This window comes from Aulonocara sp. 'chitande type north' Nkhata Bay, linkage group LG2 (assembly GCF_057382095.1).
Source record: "Aulonocara sp. 'chitande type north' Nkhata Bay isolate Kocher_YH1m ecotype deep benthic linkage group LG2, A_spYH_male_GT1.1, whole genome shotgun sequence".
NCBI lineage: Eukaryota > Metazoa > Chordata > Actinopteri > Cichliformes > Cichlidae > Aulonocara > Aulonocara sp. 'chitande type north' Nkhata Bay.
The window spans coordinates 9,196,954-9,211,086 of NC_141345.1; positions in this window are offsets into that span (position 1 = coordinate 9,196,954).

Sequence of the window (14,133 nt, forward strand, 5' to 3'; positions counted from 1 at the left end):
GCTTTCCGTAGATGTAGTCGTAAAACCTGTAACATGCGAACACTACAGCTAGTAACTCCTTCTCTATCTGAGCGTACCTTCTCTCCGTTGGAGTTAAAGTTCTTGATGCATATGCCACAGGTTTGTCGTCCTGAAGGCATGCAGCCCCCAGACCATGCTGGGAAGCGTCACATGTGAGAGTCACTGGCTTGTGCATGTCATAGTATTGAAGTACTGGTGGGCTAGTGAGGCATGCTTTAAGTTTGTTGAAAGCATCCTGCTGATGTTGAGTCCAGCTCCACACCACATCCTTGTGAAGCAACTGACGAAGTGGTGCCGACAGTTCACTTAAGTTTGGGATGAACTTGCCCAGGTAGTTGATCATTCCCAGGAAACGTTGGAGAGACGTCTTGTCCTCTGGTGGTGGCGTTTCATTGATCATGGAGATTTTAGTTGGATCTGCTTTTAGTCCTTCGTCAGTGAATATGTGTCCCACGTAGCTCACTTCTTTAAGTCTGAACTTGCACTTTTTTGGATTCAGTTTGAGTTTTACTTGTCTGGCTCGCTCCAGAACCTTTTTTAAATTTTTGTCATGCTCCTCTATTCCTTTGCCTCCCACTATGATGTCATCCACTATCACTGCACATGGATATCCCATGAATATTTGTTCCATGGCTCTCTGGAAGACTTCAGAAGCGGTGTTGATGCCAAAGGGCATCCTCAGGAATTTGAATCTGCCGAAAGGTGTTGCAAACGTAGTGAGAAGAGATGAGGCAGGATCTAGTTTGATTTGCCAGAAGGAGCTCTTTGCATCCAGAACTGAGAAGATGGTTGCTCCCGACATCTGAGCAGCTACTTCCTCCACAGTTCGCATGGGATGGTGAGGTCGCATTAGTGCCTTGTTCAGATCCCTTGGATCAATGCAGATACGAACATCATCTGTATTCTTTTTGTGTGTTGCGACCATGTTAGATACCCATTCCGTGGGCTCCTCCACTGGTTCAATTACTCCCAGGGCCTGCATTCTTTGAAGTTCCTCTTTAACTCTTTTCTGCATAGGAACAGGAACGCGTCTTGGAGGGTTGACGACAGGTGACACGTTTGGAGTGAGTTTCATTGAGTAAGTTACAGGTAAGTCACCAACTTCATCTTCAAACAGGTCTGTGTATTCATGAAACACTTTCTGCGCCAGTGTCTCATCCTGATCTGTGTCAACTTGGTAGACTTCCTTGCTGAAACTAACCAGTTTCATTCGCACGCTGTCCTTTAATCCGATGATGGGTTGCACATCGTGTTTTACAACTTGGAATTGCAGGTCATATAACTGTCCAGCTAGCTTGCACTTGAGAGTAACTGTGCCTGTGGTCTTGATCTTCGTGCCTCCGAAAGCAACAAGATTTACCTGTTTTTGTGACTTGAATAGGGTTTCGTTGTTGCCGATCTTTCTGTAAGTGTCTAGTGAGATTACGTTACATTTTGCCCCAGTGTCTACTTTTAGTTTGAGGGCCTTATCAGAAACTTTGACTGTGCAGTATCCTTCTTTGTTGTGATTGTTCTCACCCTCCATTGTTAGGTGCTCAATGCAAAATGTCTCATCACTGTCTGGGTCAGTATCCTCTGAAATTTGGTTCACTTGTTTGCCTCTGTGATGTGGTTTTGCTGATCTGCATTGTTTTTTGTAATGATTGTATTTTTTGCAGACGTGACACTGTTGTCCGAAAGCAGGACATTGCTCCCTTTTGGCTGGATGCGAACCGCAACAGTTTCTGCAATTTTGAATGTTCGTTAGAGGTTTATTTATTTTCCTTTTGAACTTGCCATGTTTAATCTGTACAGTGTCCACACTAGCAGATGTAATATGCTTTGGTGTAGAGAGGGCTTTGCTATGTTGATCTGTGAGCTCGCTTATTTGGCATATACGCACCGCCTTGGCAAGAGTGAGTTCCGTCTCTTTAAGAAGGGAACGTCTGACGCTGTCACTGGTTATACCACATACTAATCTGTCTCTGATTAACTCGTCTTGTAGTGCACCAAAGCTGCAGGTTCTGGCCATGTTCTTTAATGTGCTCACATATGGAGGAGCATGACAAAAATTTAAAAAAGGTTCTGGAGCGAGCCAGACAAGTAAAACTCAAACTGAATCCAAAAAAGTGCAAGTTCAGACTTAAAGAAGTGAGCTACGTGGGACACATATTCACTGACGAAGGACTAAAAGCAGATCCAACTAAAATCTCCCTGAACTTTCGCTTTAGACATGCGGGGTCTTCCCTCGATTCCGCGGCGACTTCTACTATGCCTTCAGCTGATATGACTGCGGGGGCATACGTGAATGATCGCTCTCTTTCAATGGCCTCTGGTCCCGCCAGATTGAGGAGTATATAGGCCTTAGTCTTAGCATTTTTGTCACTGTGGGCAGCGGCGATAAAGATGTCATATTCGCGCTCGAACTTACGCCAGTTTTCAGCGACGTTGCCGTCAAAGATGAGAGGATCTGGGCGCCGGAATCCGTCCGCCATGTTGTGCGGTGATTGCTTTTTTCGTCGTCCTTACCGGCTCCGCTTTTCTTCTTGGACTGTGCAGGATTTCTAAGATATCCCACTTCTGACACCATGTAGGTTTTTCTTATAATAACCAGTCCGCTGTAACTGTATGCCAGGCGTTTATTAGCAGCCAACATGAACGTCCGTACACTCGTAACAGGAAGTACACATAACATCTAGAGAGAACCACAGCGACACCTGCTGGAACTCTCCGTAACGGCAGCAACAGGAGGCAGTATGGACAAACATAACATTGCTGTTATCTACACAGTCCATTCTCCCTGCAACACGGACTACACTGCCCATGAGGCTACATTCTTTAGGGCTATGGCTGCAGCATTCTGCCTATTAGCTTAGCACAACAACAAAAAGGCACTCTGTCACCCAGGAAAGACACACAGAGACAGCACGCGTCACCCTGTAACCATGGCAACCGTAACGCTGTCGCCTGGAACAACAGAACATAGCTGTCAAACAAAACCCAAACAGTCCTGACTAGGGATGGGTATCGTTTAGGTTTTATCCGATACCGGTGCCAAATCGGTACTTTTGAAACGGTGCCGGTGCTCAAACGGTGCTCAAACCGGTGCTTAAAGAATGGAGAACACAAAATTGGTCCAAAAACCTCTCATGTTCAGCTGTTTTTTGTAAAAATATAACAATGTTAGCCTTTTCTGCAGCTATGGGGCATATATGGTATCACTCTTGGCTGGAAGCAGTGCTTAAACAATGGAAAAAACACAAACTTTGTCCTAAACCTCTCATGTTTAACTGTTTTCCACTTTTTCTTTGGTCATTTTAGCCTTTTTAGCCAGGGTGAAGGGAGTATCTGCCATCAAACAAGAGGACAGCCGCATGTAGCTATGATGATGTTTGCTAGTTCACCTTACATGCATTAATGTAATAACGTGGTTAGCCTACTCAACATAAATTAGCTACTCACGCAGAGAAGAACGGCTGCTGCCACCATCATCCGTCATCATTTCTGCTACACTGGCAGGGCTAGGGGCCAGGACTCTCCTCTTCGTGTTTTTGGGGGATGTTGCATAACAGGCAACCCACCCGCAGTAGATGTGCTCGGTGTGAGGTCTCGCAGCAAGCTATCAAATACGGCGCATTTCTCGGCTTTTAAAAAAAACGCTATGCGTCGCCAGGTGTTTCATCGGATTTGAGGTGTTACCTCCTTTGACAGTATCACAGTATCAGCTTAAAGCACTTGTTGCAGGCTGCTGAGTTTGCATATTTTGCTGTGAAGTACAGCCAGACTTTTGACCGCTTCGCATTGGACATTTTAAATCTGTAGCTCTGCTCTAACAGAACGTACGTACCTGGCCCCGCCTACTATCCTCGGAAACGTAAAATGATTGGCTAGAATCTAAAGTGTATCACAGTTCAGGAAAAAAAAGCACCGAAATGTGCGCTGCTTTTCGGTCTGGTTACTACCGTTTATGTCAGAACCGGTGCCATCATGGCACCGGACACCGGTACCCATCCCTAGTCCTGACCTGCGACAATATGAAACAGGAAAATACCGCCGTGTAATCCATTTATTTCAACAAAGTAACTGTATTCTAAATACCACCTTTTTAAATGGTGACTGTAACGGAATACAGTTACTCATATTTTGTATTTTAAATACGTAACGGCGGTACATGTATTCCGTTACTCCCCAATACTGTCTATAGTATACAACATGAGTATGCTATATAAGAGTCAGTCCATTTACCCTTTACACTGCAGCCTTACTGTTGATAAGAAAACTTTCACCACCCACACAGTGTTGCATGAATGTTAACCTGCTTCTCGTACTAATGTTATTTTTTGTCACAAATAAGAAAAAAATGTAAAAGAAACAGTCTTAAAATGTTTAGAGGATGTAAAAATCTAACATTAATGATAAAAATCTATAGTATATGGTGACAAACACCAGAACAAATGTCCACATCAGAGATGTGTGATGTTAATATGCATTTACATCACACATGTAAATATACCAGTAAAAATACTGGGGGTTTTTTTCAAAATAAGAGAAAAAAATATTTTGTGTATGTAAATGTATGTGGACCTGCAGAGAACAGTAAGGCTGGTGTGAATCTGAGAAAGCTGATGGAAAAATGGGAACAGGTGTTTTAACTAAATAGAGACGGCCAGGTGAAGGAAACTTTACGAGATGAGGCTGCAATGAGGAAAAGGAAGCATAACTTTTATAGAAAGGGGAACAATGGCATCCTAAACCTCCAGTTAAGATAAAGAAGCTTTGCAGCTCTATCAGCAGATCCAGTAATGTCCCCTTTTTAGTATGTGGAAACTGCTTGGTTACAAAATGAGAGAAAACCTGCCCCAGAGGAAATTAGTCAGGATGGTTCGAGAAATTTCAAGTGTCAGTTGAAGCGGGCATCAGGTGATCGAAGTAAGAAAGAGTGACAGAAGCCATACGGTGCAGAGATGGAGAGTGACCTCTTTAGCCCTCAGTGAAACGCTTCGATTCCTTTCACCACTTTCTTTCCTAACTTCGATTTTTTTTTATCTGCATTAACAGCCACTTTGTTAGGTACACCAGTTCAACTACTCATTAACCCTATAATTCCCTTTGTATCATATTTGATACGTGAGTTTCTGAGACCTCTATCTCATGAACATACTTACAACATAACAATACTTGCCATAGTTTCAAAATGTTTGGGACAAAACCCTTTTTTTCGTCTAAAATTACCATTGCTATTAGCAAAAAGTTGCCAAAAACGCCCAATGTAACAAATGTGATATAAAAAATATATAATAAAAATATATCATACACAACATGATATAGGAAAAAAGAAAAATGTGGATTTTGTTATAAGGGTTAATAAACATCTCAGTTATAATAAATCAGAATTTTTTGATGGGTTGGGTTTTACAGGGTTACACAAACATCAGCCAATCACATGGTAGCACCTCAATACATTTAGGAATGCAGAGAAGCTCCTGAAGTTCAAACTGAGCATCAAAATGATGAAGAAAGGTGATCTAAGTGACTTTGAATGTGGCGTGGTTGTTGTTCTGAGTGTTTCAGAACCTGCTGATCTGCTGCAATCCTCCATTTACTCACAGTTAAGTGCCAGCCACTAAGTTCCTTAATGAATAGCAATGGTACCTTAGTGCATTGTTTCATCTGTGACAGCCAGTGGACAGGCAATACTTGAAAAATTAACCTTCAGCTGTGAAACTGATGCTGATATGGTCTGTATCAAAGACAGATACATTCACTCAGGATGTTTAACCTGTACGCCGAGTCGTCCTTTACCAGCGTGTGGTGCAGTGGCTCCACACACTGAGCCCCGGCTACAGCTCAGGCATCCTCTGCTAAGTACAAGAGTTTCCACCTGTAAGAGCTGTGACATCTTAAATCTAGTTGTTCATAACATGCACTGATCTTTGCGCTATTTTTGAATCAAACTTTAATTACTTGAATAACTATTGGTGTTAAACGGTAATCATTTTAATGATAAAGGTAAACAGTAAAAATATCAAGCTACTAATTTCCATAAAACTTTGAAAGATGAGGATGAAAGTTTTAGACGATGAAAAGTGTGTTTTCTGACATGAGATGCAGTAGTCTGACAGGCTGGTGCTCCCCGGGGGATACGCCACTTTCAGCTGCAGCGTCTTACTGTGACTCAGTGTGAGTCACGGAGTGCACAGACCCAACACGGCAGCTTCGCCTGCCACAAACACAGAAGTCTACAGAGCAACCAAAAACAGAAGAGACCCTTAAAATGAGGGCAGAGGAAATCAGTGGTATGAAGCGCGCTCGTTAGGCGGGTTTCACACGGGTACAACATCAGACTAAACACACGTTTTCACTGTAGAGAATTTCCTCCTTTCATTCACTGCTTACTTTGCAGATTGTTGTTTTACAGACAGTATGTCTTTTTTATTTTATTTACCTTTAAAAGCAAGAAAAACGGGACAAAGGCACACTGTGGAAGAGAGCCAGAGATTAATAATAACTAATGATGGGAATCCCCCAGCAGCCTACACCTATTGCAGTATAACTAAGGGAGGATTCAGGGTCACCTGATCCACCCTTAACTATATAAGCTAAACTTAAATGCAGAGATGGTGTCTGTCTCCTGAATCCAAACTGGAAGCTGGTTCCACAGAAGAGAGGCCTGAAAACTGAAGGCTCTGCCTCCCATTCTACTTTTAAATACTCTAGGAACAACAAGTAAGCCTGCAGTGTGAGAGTGAAGCGCTCTAATGGGGTGATATGGTACTATAAGGTCATTAAGATAAGTAGTGTTGTTTGTTATTTCCATATTCCATCAACAGACTACAGACTAAAACGTATATGTTAAAGGAATTTGTTCTGTATTTCTTGTCCTCTGCCTCCCAAAAAGAATGCCTGTCTAATCTTTAGTATTATTTCATTTTAGCTCCACATCTCCAAACCGGAGCTCCAGCAAAGATATGCTTTGGTATATCCCTGCAGTCTTCTTGCATATGGTAAATGGACTAGTTCTTATATAGCGCTTTTCCACTCTTCTGAGCACTCAAAGCGCTTTACACAACTTGTGCATTCACCCATTCACACCCATTCGCACAAGCACAACTGACATTCACACACATTCATACTCCGATGAATGCATCGGAGAGCAATTTCGGGTTAGTATCTTGCCCAAGGATATTTGGCATGCAGACTAGGGGAAGCCAGGAAGCGAACCACCAACCTTCCGATCAGTAGATGACCTGCTCTACCACCTGAGCTACAGCCACCCATGTGATGTAAATATCTGCGCCCAAAAACAGGAGGTAAGTTTAGTGGTTGTCCATCATGTTGTTATGGCGTTTTGGCCTCACGACTAAAAATAATGAATAGGTTTGTAGCAACCATAGTTGTTTCTCTTGAGATGAGGAGAAGTTTATTTTTTAATATTTGTAGCTGAACATGCAGTTGTGTGGTTATCTTTATTTTCTCTCCTTTATTTCCTAAAATAACAATCCAATGCTTAATCCAAAGCAGTGCATATTTGTGATGCACAGAAACGTCTTTAAACTTTTAGTAACAGTAACAGGTTTACTGTAGCTGTAGCACAGCAATGCCTCTGGCCACAAGTCAAGCTTCCTATATGTTCCTGCTGCTGCAGGAAAAACAGGAGGTATAATGTGAGGCTTCTCCCCAGCATCATACTGAGAACATTGCTCTGTTTGCTAGCGCTCCTCCTGGTTATACACAAACAGCCATATTATGTGCATTTCACAGCAAGCTCGTACAACCTCGGGGATCCGAGGTGTGTGTACGAGCATGAGGCTTCATCCAGAAGAAATCCTCTTCATCTGAGAGCAAATACCAACCGTGAATCTGTTATCTGTCCCTGACAGAGCCAGCTCTCTGTGTGGTTGGATCCAAACTAAAATATAAACTGGCAAATACATGTGCTCGCTGCTCCGTGAAGCATCTTTAATCATTGATAAATCGTTATTTTAATGGTGCCACCTTAGTTTAATTGCTGTGACCAAATGACACCGCGGTGAGGATGATTAGCAGCCTCCGTGGTCGCACTAGTATCACCATGAGTGCTCAGTGTTTCTCCAAATTAAGATCCCATTTCCCATAAGTGTCATCGTTTCATCCCTCCATCCCTGAAGACGATAAAGATCTTAAGTAGGATTAATTTTTCTTGCTCTATCTGGAAGCTTTAGCTCTTGTGTTTGTGCCCGTTTTAATGACTTTTTATTTCAAAGCGAGTTCATGTGAAAAAGAATGGTCATTATGGCCTGTCGACTGTCATGCTCCTTTGTTTTATTTGTAATAGTTCTAATAAAAAGGACGCAGATGTTTATAAAAATACTGCCCACTTTAACCGTCTTTTAATTGACAAACATGGCTAGCTTGTACTTTTCTTTTCCATTGTCGTTGATATTTTGTATTTAATGCAGTGATATTCTTGCATTTGTAAGCATGGCTTTAATATCATACTACATTTCATTCCTTTTGTCCTTCTGCTTCTAGCTAAGCTGCAAAATCATTTCTCCTTGTAAAGTCAAAGCCAGACTCTTACTTTGAAAGGTTGTGTATCCCTCTTCCTCTGCAGACATCGAGCAGAGCCTAGTGATGTAAGTGGACATGAGGCTGTGATTAATGGTGGTAGTAATGGTTTAGTCAGTGTAGCATATGAATCCGGCTAACAGCTCGGCTGGGTGCTGTGATTGAAGTCGACAGTAGAGTCACCTCCACGTCCGCTGATGCTGTGTTCCTACCTCTCTCTACCACTTTCTCTCTTACACAAACACATTTTATATTCTGATCACAATTTAGTTTCAGGGCTTCTTTCTTTTTCTCTTTTCTTTTTGTCTTTTGTGGAAAATGAGGATAGTGACTTACAGGCAACGAAGGAGAAGTTTACAAAGAAAGGAGAAACACAATCAGAAAGTAAAAAAAGTCAAACCTACACAGAAGCGCTTCTCTGAAACTGGTATTTAATCTGCCTCTGGACACGCTGCTTTTAACATTGAAGCTGCATTATCATTTTGTCCGGGTTGAAGAACAAGGCTACGTCCACACGAACACGGGTATTTCGTTCTGGTGTTTATCAACGTTTGGGCCTTTCGTCCCCATGTAAAAAGCGTTTTGGATCACTGAAAACTGAGAGTTTCAAAAACTCTGTTTTTGCTTTTACATGTGGACTAGGAAAACAGAGATTTAGGCACACAATGTCAAAGGTATGCGCCTTTTTTACAGCATGCTGTGCGCCACTTTATTGTTTACATGAGATGAGTTTCTACAATGATAGAAACAAAATACTGTTGCTGTGACTTCTACTATCTGCAGTTTTTACACACTTACATAGACACACTCAGTTATTGTCCCTCCATTTAGAAAGACTTCTTCTATGCACCATCTTTTTAACTCTTTCCCTCCCTGGCTTCTAGACTTCTGATTGGCCAACATTTCTACACAGTTAGGATTATATCGCCACCTACTGGTTTGGCATGTTCTTTTTTTGCATTTACATGTGGATGGAGATATTTCTTCAAGACTGCTTGTGTAGATCGGATTTCTTTTATTCTTAACAAAAACAGACAATTTCTGTTTACAAAAATACCCGTGTACGTTAACAAACCTGCGGGTGCTGAAAGGATCCCGGGTTTGAGCCTTGGCCATTTCCCGCCCCTCCTTTCTTGTCAGAAAAATAACAAAGGACAAAAAAGAGGCTTCAGCAAACAAAGAGCGATATCTAATTCAGTGATATTCACACATTTGATAAAGTCCACTTTATACTCTTTTAGCTCTATTTTGGTCTTCACCACCTTCAGCAGAGAAAAGTGGTTCTTCAGCTGCTTGATGTGCAAAATTCAGACTTTTTACTGCCTTCAATCTTCTTTCTTTCTTCGCACACTTGGATGAAGTTTTATTTATTTTGCAATGAGTTTTCTCCTTTCATTCCTTCTTTCTGCAGACACTGCTCGCCTCGCTCTGGATTCACTGATTGCTTTCAGCTCAGCCTGTTTTCTTCTCTTTCTCTGCCTGTTCTTTGTTTTAAAGAGATACCTTTCCCTCTGTCGCTCCTTTAGCTTGTGATTAGTTTCTATCTTTAAAAAGGTGATACATATTTATATATCTGTCTTTGTGTGTTTAAATATATCATGCAGTTTTGTGCACTGTCTTTCTGCCTTTGCCAGTTAGAACTGTTGATCTGCAGCAGCTTCAGAGCCTGTGTTGCCCCCCTCAGCCTCGACTGTTTGATTATTTTCGAGAGCGACATTTCAGAGAGGATCTGACTGGTTTATGCACTCGACTGAAATGACCTGTGAAATGAAAAGAGCTAGACCAAAGTGCTGTTTAAATGTTTGCACTGCTGGATGAAGAGGGCAGCTTAAGCACAGTTCAGCTTACCCAGCTACCTGTCTGTGTACGCTGTTTATACAGTCTGCTGTTTACAGGTCAAACAGAGACTAACATGCATTTCACATTAATGTATGTGTCTTTATTACACAGTGTAATGGTGATTTGTAGGTTCCAGGTCAATGTTGTGCATACTTATCAGCTCTCGGGCCCCTCCCCTGGTTTTAAGATTAGACTTCAGACTTTCATTTTTTAAAGAGCTCATAGTTCAGGCTGTTCAGGGCCTTCCCATGATGGACTGAGTGTTTGTTTTTTATTGTGTTTATGTGACACTACTGCACATTATTGCACTTTGTCTTCTCTCTGCTGTAATTTGTATTTTGTCCTTGTCTCTCTATATAATAAAAGACCTCAGTAGCTAAAATTAATCTTGTGATTTAAAGCAGTTGCTTTTCTTTGATAAGTTTCCATCACAGTAATCATACAATTCATGGCTCACTCTCAAAAATATAGACTGTTATAAGTATTTACACACATTTTGTGTGAAGTAGAAATCAGTAAGTAGAGTGTGGACTTCTGAGGAAAGCTATATGACAAGAAAAGATTGGTTTGTTATTTACTTAGTTCAAGTGCAGTTTAGACCACCTGCTCAGAGCCAATAAACAAGGTGCAATGAAGAGTGTGACTCCTCCCATAAAAATGGAAACCGTACGTGATTTAAGCGTTGATAACATTTCTTTAAGGTTGTGTCCTTGTACACTTTGGACTGCTTCCAGTGCCGAATGTTCTGAATGAGACTTCCACAGATCTAAAACCAGCAGCTCGCTCTGATCCAGATGTGCACCTGAAGAAGCTGAAGTGGGGATTTGAGATTTTCATGGCTGGATTCACTGAACTTTTTTCATATTCAGTATACAGTACTATATACTGTATATACTAAAGATTCAATTGAATTCAATTTTATTTATACACCGCCAACAATCACCTCAAGGAGCTTTATTTTGTAAGGTAGACCCTACAATAATACAGAGAAAAACCCAACAATCAGATGATCCCCTATGAGCAAGAACTTTGGCGACAGTGGGAAGGAAAAACTCCCTTTTAACAGGAAGAAACCTCCGGCAGAACCAGGCTCAGGGAGGCAATCTGCCAGCCGCAGACGGCTGCCGCCTTGGTGTAGTCACTACACCAAGGAGTACTGACTATACATATACTGCATGAAGTATATTAATTTTCCATCCCTTGTATTCTTTTTTTATTTCCTTCTGCATTCCAATAACAACCTTCCTGCTTGGCAGTGTTTGCATTTGGCCTGTTATTCAGACCAGCGATCATAATCCAGACTGATAATCCCAACAGAACGCCTGAAAGGTAAGAATCAAGCTCCGGCAGTCGTCAGATCAGAGTCCAGACTAAGAGGCTGTGATGTGCTGTGGTGCAACGTTCAGCGAGCTGTGAATGAATGAATGCAGGAAACCTTGATGAGCTGAAGCTGTGAAGAAGAGTGGGTCAATGTGTCCCCACAGTGATGTGAGAGACTGATGAAGTCACACAGGAAACCATCACTGCAACTTATTGTTGATAAAGGAGGATCTACAATCCGCTGAATCAAGGGGACGACTCTCGGGACTGAGAGTTCATTTATACAGGATGACATATTTGGTGTGACGATTGAGCTTATTGATCTACAGGATTTATAATTTAGATCCAAATTACATACATATATATATATATATATATATATATATATATTAGGGGTGCAACGATACACAAAATTCACGGTTTGGTTCGGTTCGATACTTTGGTGTCACGGTTCGATATTTTTTCGATACAAAAAATGTTCATGCCTTTTTAATTTCTCATTTATTAAAATTATAAATATATATTTTAACTCAAAAGTACAGTTTTTAAATTTAACCCTAACCCTTGTGCGTGTTTTTTATTTTGACAGCGAATGCGCACCTGCGGACCACTTATGTGCAGCCCTGGTTATTTAGCTCGTCATATTGCAGCCACAAAAATTATTTTGTCCATGAAACCATAAAGCTGCACTTTCTTTTTGCCTTATAGTCTGATTTGTCATAACTTCTCCGTTTTGTGGTAAGCTTTTCTTTGGCTGTCACTTCTTCACCCTGACCTGTCTTATTTGGCTCAGCAGAACTAAAATATATATCCTGCTGCTTTTACACACGCACTCACATAAGCTCAGCGATTCTCTGCGCGATCAACCTCTCACATGTTTAAGCTTGCTGCGGGAGATTTCACTTGTCATGTTTGCATAGTAAGCTAACGATTAATAAGACGATGTCAGAGGAACTGGTGCACAAATTATCATCACTCACAGATCAGTGCTGTCGCTCTCTACACAGTTCGCACGATTGCAAAGTGAAAGCAAAAAAACAAGCGCAAATTCAAACGCGATTTCAATATGTCACATATTGACAGTGGCTCACCGATGCCAATGACATAATTACCCAGCTACATTTCTGAAAGAATGCAAAAGCATTGACATATATTTTCCTTCCTACAATAGCCCGACGGGCAGGGAAGAGATAGATTTTGGTAGCCCGACTGAAAAAATCGCTTGCCCCAGGACGTCGGGCTAGCGATATTGCAAGCCCTGTATCTGATTGAGGAATCACTCATCTTTGGAAAAGAGAGTCTATTACAGAGAAATGTCTCTTTCCAAAATAAAAGCTATACTATCCGCTTCTTCTGGGCTATATTCTCAGCAGCATAAGGAGAATCATGTGCTAACAGCTGTCTAAATGACTCGGCTAAAGTTAGTAGCATGCTTGTTGTTTTTGTCTTGGCACTAGGATGATGTCGGCGTAAATGTGCAGTCATATTCGTTGTGTTCCCACTAGTGCTTTCAGGTTAATCTCGTTGAAATGACCTTAACGCCACAACACGGCAAATCTCCGTTAACGAGCTACCGCCGATCGCCCCGTGCATGGGGCTAGACGGCCAACACGTTAACGAGCTAACTGCGCTAACACACTAGTTCCCACCCATGTAATTGAGCATTGCATGGCACATCCAACATACTGTTTTACTTTAGTCCATGACTCGCTTACCTTCAGGGTCATACGTCACATGAAAACCAAAATAATTCCAAACGCCAGATCTGAATGAGGGTGGGGGAGGTCCATGTTGCAAGGAGAGCTTAACTTCTGTCTTGCTAGCTTGCCCTGCGCTTTTCCTTCTGACTATGCTGTCTGTGTTGAGCGCTCAGTGGATCTGCGCTCGACAGTGCAGCCTAGGCGGAGTAGTCGAACGCAGATTCACTGAGCGCTCAACACAGACAGCATCGTCAGAGGGAAAGTTGATAAAATAAATTACAAATGTTGTATTGTTCGATACATATGCGTACCGAACCGAAAGCACTGTATCAAACGGTTCAATATCGATACGAATATCGTTGCACCCCTAATATATATATATATATATATATATATATATATATATATATATATATATACACACAGTGGGGCAAAAAAGTATTTAGTCAGCCACCGATTGTGCAAGTTCCCCCACTTAAAATGATGACAGAGGTCAGTAATTTGCACCAGAGGTACACTTCAACTGTGAGAGACAGAATGTGAAAAAAAAAATCCATGAATTCACATGGTAGGATTTGTAAAGAATTTATTCGTAAATTAGGGTGTAAAATAAGTATTTGGTCACCTCAAACAAGGAAAATCTCTGGCTCTCACAGACCTGTAACGTCTTCTGTAAGAAGCTTTTCTGTCCCCCACTCGTTACCTGTATGAATGGCACCTGTTTGAA